Here is a 12,305-nt window from a genome sequence, read left to right as displayed (position 1 = left end):
TTATTTTAGAAAAGAATAACACCTTTCCTATTCTTTTCCAAATAAAATTTACTCTCTTTTTTCCCCCAGTGATTTAAAGAAACATTGAAGCCTCCTAATTTGGAAGAAAAATGCAAAACATAAATGTTATCATCTTTCTTAGAGGCATAAGACTTGTTCTATCATGCTGGAAAACTGGTAGTGAGTTGTCCTAGAGAATTTCCGTATTGATGGCCAGTTTCACCCTAATTTGGGGAGAAAAAAAAATATTAAGTGTGTACAAAACAGGTACTCAACAGAGAAATCCTGAGCTGCCAGTCAGCATGTGCAGACTTCCTATATCGAAATAGTCCTCCCACCCCAAGTGCATCTTGAAAAAGGGGATCCCATACAGATATCCTCAGAAAGCAGAGAGAAGAGCTGTCTAATATAGTCAGAATTAAAAAGTGAATTCTTGGGCTTAATCTCCAGATGTGTGCATCAATGTCTATGTCTACCCAAGCAAGTTATTTATTTCATGCATATGCTGTGACCTACAAGTAAAGCAAACACATGCAAAGGGACAGGGAGGGTTCTGTACTTCAAATACCAGGATCCAGGACAGTGGCATTTCACTGGACTAGTAGACAGCTGGGCTCACAGCTGAGTATCCTGATTTGGAGCAGACATGGGAGAAGAGCAGCATTCCCAGTGTGTGACTGCTCCAATGCAGACCATGCACACTAAAGAAACTAGGCTCACATGGCCAGGAAGCAAAGGAAAATCTGCTGAAAGAAAACCTGTTTTGAGATCTCAGATACCGGCCTCAGTGCCTAAGTAGTGTTACATCTGCTCACTAGCAAAACATGGGACTGCAGGGCAGAAAGTGATGTGGCTGCTGAACTGATGTAAGCACAAGGAAATCATCCATGTGAGGAAAGCAATGGTTGAAGGAGTCCCTCCAAAGGCACTACAGAAGGCAGAAAAACAGAAGTGTAGAGAAAGAATGAAGCTACATGAACAACTGATGGGATAGGGAATTTGGCCATAATATTAAGTCAGTAAAACATATTTTACCTGGAACTTCTTTGTTTCTAGCTCTGGATCATGTTTTTTTCCTCAAAATATTCATTACAAAAAGAAAAAACCTAATCATGTGGCTTTTGTGTTGACCCTACACAAGCAGGGTACTCCAGACTGCACAGCTGGTTACAGCCTTAAACCTGGAGATAGGATGTGAGTGGGTGAGTCACATTAAAATTGTTCTCTTTCTTTTCTGACTCACTGCAGTTTTGTATTTCAAAATTTGAAGTTGCTTTTTCACTGTCAGCCAGTTTAAATAACATAGCAAATTCTTTAGCTGCAATGTTCTCACTCATTTCCTATGGAAGCTTAGGCGATGATGAAGTTCTATCTGGAGACTTTTTACGGACTTTTACTCTTTGTCACTGTGTCCAGATGACCTGAACAATGTCTTCATTTTGAATTCAATGACGCATTAACAACACATATGAAACATAAAACTTATGAAGAGCTTGGCCTTAACATCTGACAGTAATAAGGATGTGAATAAATACATACACATGTCAGTATATTCTCAACTGTAATTCAGAGACATTGTTTGGTGGTAGAAATCTTGAAATGCCGTCTTTGTCTTTTTTCTACTCTATTTTCCACAATTCTATTAAGACAGAATGGTCAAGACCAAGACTCCCAATACCCAAAGGAAAGTGAAAATTCTGTGACCACTGTTTACCAGTGACAGGCCTCCTATAAAATTTTCTGGTTTCCAGTCACTAACAGCACCTAAGTTGCTTCCCAAGGTGTTTGAGGTACATTCCTATGAGCCTTTGCCCTTCTTGGCAATGTCCTGCATAGCAGGTAGGTAAATGAGAGAAGCATTCCAGTGACTCAGACCATGGGGTGATTCCTCCATAACCAACAGAGAGTCAGGCAAGAAGCAGTCTTCATGTGGGAAAAATCTGAACCACTGATTCAGAGGTTGCTAATTGGGGATCTGAGACTCAGAGGGGCCTAACACTATCATTTTCCTCATTCTTGTGTTGTAGACTCATAATAATGGGTTAATTATGGTTTTAATTTTGGTAATAGAAACCATTGTTCTTCAACACACAGGCCAGACATATAATGATTTCTTTGTTGCAAGTCTGGCAGAACACAATGCTTCTTGTTTGCAACAGCAACTGGACTTTATATGCATGCAGGAGGTAGTTTGTTCCACTAGATACCCTTTAGCCTTTACTTTTCCATTGTTTAGAAATAACACAGTATACTACAATTACAATTATACTACAATAAGCCTTCAATTATCGGGTAAACAAATTTAATCAAGAACATGGCTCATACATAGTTGTAATTACCTGTAAAGTTATGGATACTGGCAGAGAACAGTATTGTCTTTCACTGTATGATGAGAAATTACATACCTTGATTTAAATATAATCAACTATCCATGAGACTCCCATTGTTAAAGAATACTATGGTAATTATTCTATAATGGCATTACTCCACCTTACTACTCACAGATGGACAGTGGAAAAAATGAAAACTTTGGTACCCCTTGAATACGTTGTCTCTTTGCTGTCATCACACAGTGGGAATTTCTAAGTATATCTCATATTTTAAAAAGAACACAAGTCCAGGCTCTTGGGATCCAATTATTCATCATCTGCCATCAGGACACAAAAGCCTTTGCAGCTTTGACCAGTGCATCAGCCTCACTTTTGCTCACAGTTGCCCTTAAAACCCTTGGCTTCAACCAACACATGGATGCTTGGGTACAGGCAAAAAGCAAGAGCAGCTTCCAGAGCAGGAGTCAGGGGCCTGCTGGAGCACAACTCATTGGCCAAATCAGCTTTTCTGCATGACCTCTTTGTTTCAGGGCTGAGGCAAAGGAAAGGGTTCAAACTGAGATTACTGTGCCCAATTTTCACTGTTTCCGTGGAGGTGTCTGCATAGATTAGGTGTCTAAAATCCTGTTTTGTCAGCATTAAATTGGGGAATATAGTAGCAAAGGCTGGAGGGTAATGCAACTGTCCAAAGGTAGGTGCCCAGGGCCTTTTTACATTCCTTATCGAGTCTGTGCTGACTTCCAAACAGAACATTAAAAAGGGCATGTCTCCTGTAAAGCTTGTGTCATATCCAAAATGATGCATGGCTGTCACCTGCCCTCTAAATCACTTTGGGGCAAACTGAGCTGATCCAATGGCTCTTCTGACTGTACTGCCCAGGAGCTCAGGGCAGCTTCCTGAATATCTCATGGATTGCCATTCAAGATGCCCTGGGACAGCCTGCCTGGAGTTCAGATACCACTGTAGACATGGGTATCCCCAAATGCTCAGTGTTAGATGCACCAGCCCCCAGTGGGTGTCTCAGAAACTCTAGAGCATCTCAAGAGGCCCAGACACATGTACATAGATGCCTGAAGCCTACCTACATTTCCACAAATTTAAATGGGTGGCACATCTATAGACACTTAGATAGAGAGGCTGAAGTGCATTTAATACTCATATTGAATCTCCCAGTATGACCCAGCTTTGACCTGCTCCTTTTGGTTTAAAAGTTTATACAAAGACAGTTACGGGCACTCAACTAAGAGCATCAGCTCTTAAGCTGTCATAACTGGACCGTTTGTCTACTCTAAACAAAGTTAACAATTTTAAATGAGTTTAAAATATGAGTTCTCCCTTCTTTGCCCTTTACAGTCTACAATCATCCCAGGCACCTCTCCAATATGGGCTTTCATTTTTTCCAGAGAGATCTTGACTGCTACTGCATTTTAGCTGGGTGATCAGTCAAAGAATGTTCCTTTGTAGTTCTTATTCTGTGTAAAACTGTAGGCTTTCTCCTAGACTTATTTCAGTTACAAGAACTTTCTATCCCATTATTGGAGATAATGGAGAAAAACCAATACCATAGAATCTGGGCTCCTGAAGAAGATTCAGCAGCTCTTCAGCTAACTGAAGAGGAACAATGACAGATATAATGTGCCTCACTGAAGAACGAAGCCTGATAATATCAGAGACTAGAACTATAGAATGAGTAATCATACCACTGTTAACCCTTTCAGCAGAAATATCCAGCTTCTGCACATACACAGCAATCCCTAACTGTCCACCATACCTGTCCACATACCGTGAATCCTGAATATTCCTCTGCAAATCTTGCAAAGCTTTCTGCTTCCCCTGCAGAGTTCTGTAATTTATCCCTTTTGCTGTTATTTACAGCAAACTAGAAACTGAGGTGGGAGTAATGAGGTGTAGTAAGCTAGATGGTGCAAATAATTGCTCCATCAACATAATTAGTTGTTATCATGTGAAGCTAAACCAAAACCACTGGCATTAATTTACCTGAACCTACACAGAATATCTATTTTGCTGGGCCTAAGCATCACAGAAATTTGCCCCACAACACAAAGCACAACATATCATCAGCTGTGTATCTGAGGATGTATACAACTGCACACATCCATTAAAAACACATAGATACTTTTCACACCATGGAAACTCAAATGGAAGTACAGAATCATTCATCATCTCTGCTCAAACCAAGCATTTTGCCTCCTGTAAAATGTAGACAGGCACATGTGTGTAAATGTAAATGTAAAATGTAAAATGCTCAAGGCTATGGATTTCATCTTTGAAATCTATAGCCTTGCAGAAACTTTAACATGAATCACAATTAAGTTCATTCATTCATGCATACATATCTGATCACCTTTTCTAGCCTTACTGCTCACTTTGAAGCCATTACATTCTGCTTCACCTTTGTTTCACTATCCAGCTGTGCTGGAATCTTAGATGAAATCATAAAAATGAGTCTGTGGATAGTGAAAACCCATGTCACTTCACTGGAATTCAAGGAGTTATATCCTCTTACAACAGCAGTGAATTTAATGCAGGATCAGTGGAATAACATAGTTCCAGTGTGCTGGTCAAAATGATTAATGGGAGCAGCCTTGAGGCCCCAGGTAAATAGATGCCATAAATTCAGCCCTCATATAAATCCAGGAATCTATACAATTGGAAGATACAACCTACTCATCTTGCTGATCACATACTTGTGTGCTTTAAAATCTACACATTAGTCATTGCTGACGTGAGTAGCTGAAAGTTTGCTAACTCCACCAAATGGCACTGAGCTCTGCTGGCTGTAAGTCCCTGTGACATTAGGCAACACACAGCTAAAGGCAGTGGTGCTCAGTGGTGCCACAAAATGGAGAAATGCAAAAGTGAGACTTTTCAGAGCTTGTTTCAAAATTACTGGAAATAGTGCAGCCATTTCCTTTACCTGAATTTTAAAAAGCCTAACACAAATTCCCTGAAGAGAGAACAATGAAAGAAGTGATCATCATACAACTGAATTATTTAACTTAAATCAGTGAAAATGATTCTAGAGTACTGTGCTACTCATCAAGAAAAGTAGCCAGAATTGAACCCAAACTGGCATCCTACCCAAAATCAGGAAGAGAGGTGAACTGAGACTCCTCATCTCTTTTTAATAGGAACACCTCATGGGCTTTTATCAGCACTGCGGGAAGCCAAGAAGCGAGAACATTGCTTTCCCCCTCAGCTTTCAATGCTCTGCATAATGAGAGCACTTCTAGAAGTGCAGCTCATGTGAAGACTTCAAATGAAATAACAAAACACTTGATCTATTTACCTTAGCCCTTTAACAGAATACATACTCTCAAAAATTAATGATGCATTAATATATCAGAAGTTTTTCAGGATTATAAAACAGACCTAAACCACAAACAAACTCCAAGCTAACATTACAAATGTACCAAGAGACCTAATTCACACAACAAGAAGCCCTGGAATAGCACTTTTAAATTCCAGTGAGATCAGTAATTATGCACGGTTGCACACAAACGCTCAGGTGAGTCATCCCCAGGGTAACCTCATCACGAACTGAAGAAATTAATTTCATCTTGAGATCTTATCAACCAAACTAAAGGGAAGAAAGAAAATGCATCAAAGAAAATCCAAGCAGATATAAACTCAAACATGCATAATAGATACAATAATTTATTGTATGCACAATAAATGATACAGAACTGCAGTTTGAAAACAACTGCTTTATCCAGAGAGTCACCTACTCACACTAAGGAACCTGAAGAAGATTTTGTGGTCAGCAGAATACTACCACTTTGTAGTTTCCGTCTTCAAAGGACTGTATCTAATGAATCCTGATAAGATTCCTGTGAAACAGGTCAATATTATAGTTCATTTTATAGCGAGTTAAAATGACCACTGATCTGGCAAATTTGGGATTCCAAAGGTACTGTGATCCTTTTGTGAACTTTCCTTTCCTGCCTTCCATTTTTCTTTGCCTGCTCTCTTAATTTAGGTTCAGAGAGAGAATATAGTATTGCTGCAGCTAATTTTTGTCATCCTATGAAATCCACAGAACTGATATGAACTCAATCAGAACAACTAGGCTATTAGAGCTAACCGAATGAGCAGGAAATGGCTGAAGTTAAGGGATTAAGCACATAGAAGGAAAGGGCTTTGCACTCTAGGCTGCAGAAAATGCACCCCTTCTCTTTTGAGATTACAAGTCATTTATCTTCTCTTGGAGCACCTCTTCCTGATAAATGGTGCTATCAGAGCAGCCTGCTCATGCCATGTCTAAACCAGTCTGGCAGCAAATTAAACCAGGATGTAAATTTGTCACTCTCAGCCCCTCAGAGAAGATCTACAGAGGGGTTAATTGAACTGTCATGTTTTCAAACCATTTCCTTCTATAGAAGAAGGCATAAAACTTTCTGCATGTGCCCTGGGCCAACCCAAGCGGGTTGCAGGTAGCAGACAGTTAAACGCACACTGATATTCACTTGGGCAGCCTGTCCTGATGGATCCAATGAAACTACTTGCAAAATGTAAGGTGTGTAAGTGCTGGCCTGGAGGCTATGTGGGTTATCAGAATTATTAAATTTTCACTGCATTATTTCTTTTGCAAGCTATGCTGAACATGCCTTTATCAGCTTATGGACGCTATTTCCCCTTACTGAATTTGTTAATTAAACTTTAAGATATAACAGGCAGTACATCATTACTGGTTAATGCATGCATCAAATCCTCAATGAACTCCTGTCATCTCAGAGTTTCATGCCAGTAAGAATTTCTGAGCAATGCTGTTGTGCTGTCTCAGAACACTTTATTAGACAGATGCAAAAGCAAGTGATAGTTTTTTCCATCTGCAACATCAACATCAACTTTGCATTAACTGTCTCACTCTGTATGGCTTCTAGAGGCAACAGTCATCAAAACTGCAATTAGAATAATTATTTAAGCATTGATTGAAATTACTTTCTTTCCAAGACTTTACCATAACGACTCCATCTTCTTTTTGTTCTTCACGAAGAAAAGTGTGGTGAAGCCATAGAAAGAGACTCTGTCCTCATTTGCTGCCTTGATGCAGTGCTGGGGGATTACACACCATACAGTATGGCTCTGTTTCTCACTCCCTTGCCTCTCGAGGAGCCTGCCACATGCTGTGGAGAAGACCAAGGGGAGCAAAGGCCTAGCAGGGTGAGGTTGCAAAGAACAGAGCCCTGCGCTCAGAGTCCTTCTCCACATTTCCTGCTGCTGGGGAATCTGGTGACACCATGACAAATGGTTATGAAAGCTTCTGATGATACTGCCCATCATTATGGGTCTCTCACCCAGAAAGCCACAGAATCTAAACATATCAGAGACCAAGGGAATGCAAAAAGCACAAGCCATCACATAGCAAAGTAGCTGAAGACCTTATTTGCTGAAAACTGGACACCTTTTTTTTCTAAAAAACACTAAGAAATTTTTGGGTCCTGCGGAACACGAGAAATAGGATTTAATTATGGAATTGTGTCTATAAACTTTGCTTATGACACTCTTTTCACACAAGTAAAGCCCAGAGGAGTCATCCAGGAAAGTTTTAATTTTGAACTGATAATTTTCAAACTACAGTGTCATGGACTACTACAACTACATGGAAATAGTTCCATTTGAACTGCTGAACTATTAATCCAAATGGAACAGCATAAAATATTCTTGGTTATTTTATAAAATTCTAGCAAACATTTTATAGCTGCATATTTATATATATATATATATATATAATTACTATGGGAGATGCTGTTTTGATTGTGATAATGTAGCATTCAAAAATATTACCTGAGAAAATAAAAATATGCCCTCTAGTGTAAAAGTAGGTCCTTGCATGGAAACTATATGGTAGTTCATATAGTTATAACTAAAACTGCAAACCTAAACTTCCATTGGTTCTGTCTCCATATGAACTTTTACACCTTCTGGGCACTGACCAGCAGATTCAGAGGGTCTGATCCAAAAAGTTTGAAGACTTTGCTAACCTTCCAATAAAGCGTGTGTGTTTCCAAGCATTTAAATAGAGTTCCTCCTTTCAGAAATGTATTTCTGAGTTTGAGGCCTAAGCACTGTGCAGTGTCCCAGAAAACATGAGCACACAATCACTCAGTAAGTTTTGCCACTGCCTGCAACAGAACCAGGGGTTTGGTATAACCAGGAGCAGTTTTAGGTGTCAGGAACAGTTTTGCAGGCATTCCCTCTTTAAACAAGGAGTCTGGTAAGTGCAACATCTGGATCAGGAGAGACAGCAGCACCTATACTCTCTCATTTTTTTTTATAAGACCAGCTTCCCCACAGTTACCATATACCATCTAGTGACACAAAAGGAAATTGCAATTGCTCATTCACTATTTTTTAAAATGAAAGCTGAAGATGACAATAGCATGTTTTTTAATAGTTTGCTTTCCTTTCACTAAAATAGAATCCAGTATGAGTGCACTACCTCCTCCCTGCGATTAACTGTTTTTTCGTATATCAAGAATCTTGTGACTCCAGCTAATGTTCAAGATTTCATTTCTCAAGATATATGATGGTGCAAGAATTTCAGCTTCAATAAAGTTAAAATAAAGCCTGCCTTATAGCTACAGATGGATATTTTATGTGCAGTTGTAAGTTACTTTTAAGTCCTACAGATGTAAAACCTTCAGTCAAATTAAAAAGAAATCCAAAATCTAACCTTGTAAATCTTCTAAACATCATGATTTTGAAGATCCAAAAATACTTTTTTTTTAATGAGTTTGCTCCTGTGGTCGATGGGGAAGATGTCAAAGAGAAAGAGATTCAAGTGATGATGACACTAAGGCATGAGATTTGCTTTTGGGAAAATAAGGTTTTAATGCCACAAACTCTCTGTCTGGAAAACTAAAATATTTAAACACACTGTATTGTAATGCAATAACTGTTTTGTGGTGGGATTTTTCTGCTTGTCTGTATTACCATATGGATGACTTCAATTCCACAGCAACATATACTGTGATATGATTTTGACAGCTGGGATAATGGAAAAAGTCAATGTTTACTTATTGGCAGAAGAAAATATTACCTTGCCTGCCAACTGGGACAATAAAATAAATTTGTTTTGTATGCTGTGTGGAATTTTTTAATGCCACTAAATGAAAACAAAAGAATCAGGATTTCTCCTTGGGAGTTCACAGACAGAACGGGCACAGATATGGCAAAAGTAACAGATTGAGAAAACTGAGAAAAAGAACTCGCCCTGAGCTCCTCTTCTCCCACTCCTCCTCCTCAGCATCATTCAGCTTCCTGCTTTTTAAAGCAAAATGGGATTGTGCTCATGACTAACCAAAGCTGTTAAATAACAGCATTTTTGGCAGAAGTTACTACATATGTAGTTTATGTAAGCAAAATAGAGATATTCCATGAAGTACAGTAGTTGCATTTCCATACACCCAATTCGGCCTTTAACTGACACTTTGTTCTGAATCTTCAAATAGCAACTGGAAACCAGTTTAGCTACAGTGCAGCAGGACTGTAAACGCAGATTGTTGAAACAGGCATAAACCTCAGCAGTTTCTAGATAGTCAAAATGAAAAAAAACACTTGCAAACCCAAAGGGGCTTTGGAATTCCATCAATCACCTTGCATTTCACACATCATTGGCACAACTGCAATTGCATTTCAACAGAGTTCAAGTGAATGTCATTTTGTCTCACTGATACCATCTTAAAACACTTGTAGCACAAAGGATAAGCTTGTGTCTTGGACTGTGAAAACTATAAATATCATTTGTAAACAGAAATAGTTCCTGGAAATTTTGTGTATCTTCATCTTTGATGACTGCACGACATTTATTACTTCGGTGAAAATGGTACTGCAAAATGGTGATCTCCTGCTTTAGGACAGCTTAGAGGAAAAGGAACACAGGGAGTGACAAGCAACAGGGGATTCATAAAGGAATGTGCCACTCAAGCAAAATCAAGATTTGTCTTTAGTACATTTACACATTGCAATTTGATTCTCAGCCCCTCTCTGGCTCCCTGCAAGGAAGAGGCAAGTCAGTGCACTGCCAACTTTTGATCTTCTCTGGTCTTTACAGAGGGTTTGCTGAAGGTGCAGGAGTGTGGAATTGGCATGATACCACACATCATCCACTCTTTTGCCGATAGTGTTAACTTGCAGCAGTTTTGAGGTTCTCCACATCAACTTCCCAAACTGCTTTTATATAAACTGACTCAAAACCACAGCAGAAACTGCTTTTCTCTTATCTCAGCTGCACCAAGTGCAATGAGGATTCAGCTCTTGAGGAGTATAAGACATTGGCACATCTGCAAAGGTTTATATAGTATTATATAGATTTGAAGAAGCAGAAAAAAATGCTTTATAAATAGAAATACTCACATACGGATTAATAGTTCTCCACCATCATAGCATCACCAAAATATTAATGGTGGGGCTGTAGACACTTAGCAGAGAAAGTGGTGTTTTTTTAAGAATTAGTCTGGCAAATCTTTACTTTTCAAACCACTGTATTAATTCATAATTTAGTGGTGAGCAAAAGACATAAATTTCACAGTGATGACAACGCAGACAACAATAAAAATACACAAGGAGAAGCAACTGAATGTGAAGCAAATAGATGTAGAAAAGGTACAATTGAGGTGGCCTCAATTGTAACAGGCAGGTACAAAGTAATAGTCATAAAGAAAGCTATCAGTGGAATGGGTAGGTTGTGTCCATGCCAAAAACAGAAACACCAAAAAAGATGTTTAAATAATACCCGTTCTGACTGAAATAGGGGCTGGTAATAAGGATTGATAACCATGTAGGGAACATTTTAGAAGGTATATTACTAGAACTGATCCCCTTATTGCAATTTATTCAACTAGATACTCCTTCATGCTCTTTATTCCCTTAGTCTAGTAAGGTTCAATGCATTTAATTATTTGGTTACTATCTTTGGCACTGTGTGATATTCCTTTGATTTCCATGCTTGCTCCATAACTCATGGAGTGTAAAATAAAATCTTTCTTTCACAAACACATTTTCTCAGTCCATCTGCAGCTGCAGTGAAACTCACAAGCTTACCCATACATAGCCATACATTTTACTAAGTACAGTCTTCCCAAGTTGTTGCCCTTCTCACAAATCTGCACACAGTCAGAGTAGCTTTGCCTAAACTCTTCAGATCCCTTAAGAGCACAAGCCTGTTTTCTTTTTTTAGGTCAGATTCTAACAGAAACCGACAGGAATTTGGCCTCAATAGCTTCCACAGGATCAAGGTCTGGTTCAGTAAAGGATTAAGGCTATTGTTGCTGAGCACACACTGCCAGTAAGAGACCTTTCCTTTTCCCTAACCTCTATTCTTTGACTCGGCCTCACACAGAACTATCTAAACAGAACAACAGGTTACCACATAAATGCTTGTCCCTGCATGCAAACATGTCACATTTATTAAAACCAGTACTAATCTTGGGTAGGCTTTTCTAGACTTCTAGAAAATAACAAATTATTTAACCAAATGCATTTCTTTTGGTATTCCTGACTATACTTAGAATTTAGTACTTTTAAAGTTTTTATCTCATATGTTTTCTGATGGTTGTGATTTCCACAGGTTTAAAAATCAAAAAGAGCAGCCAAACAGTAGCTTTAGTTCTAAGAGGTCCTTGGGTAGACAGTTTGCACCTTGAAGTATTTAGTTTTCCATTTAGGTGCAATGAGTACCTGGACACACAGCCCCTCTCCCCTATCTAAATACCATTCCAGCCTAAATGATGTGTGGATTATTGTTTCCCATCCTGGTTTATTAAAACATTAATACAGCAGGCTTCTCAATTGACAACAGCAGGTGGCACAGGTCACCTCCCTGCACCTAATGCACAGGAGCAGCTCAGCTTTGTGATAGCTGACCCCCTGCAGTTACATCTGGGTCTTGCCCAGGTCCATCTCCACCTATGGGTGACCACCACAGCAGCCAAATCTCTGCAGTTACTCAAG

Source organism: Catharus ustulatus, chromosome 3 (genome assembly GCF_009819885.2).
Source record: "Catharus ustulatus isolate bCatUst1 chromosome 3, bCatUst1.pri.v2, whole genome shotgun sequence".
NCBI lineage: Eukaryota > Metazoa > Chordata > Aves > Passeriformes > Turdidae > Catharus > Catharus ustulatus.
The sequence above is the reverse complement of the archived record's forward strand: the minus strand, read 5'-3'. Positions refer to the sequence as shown.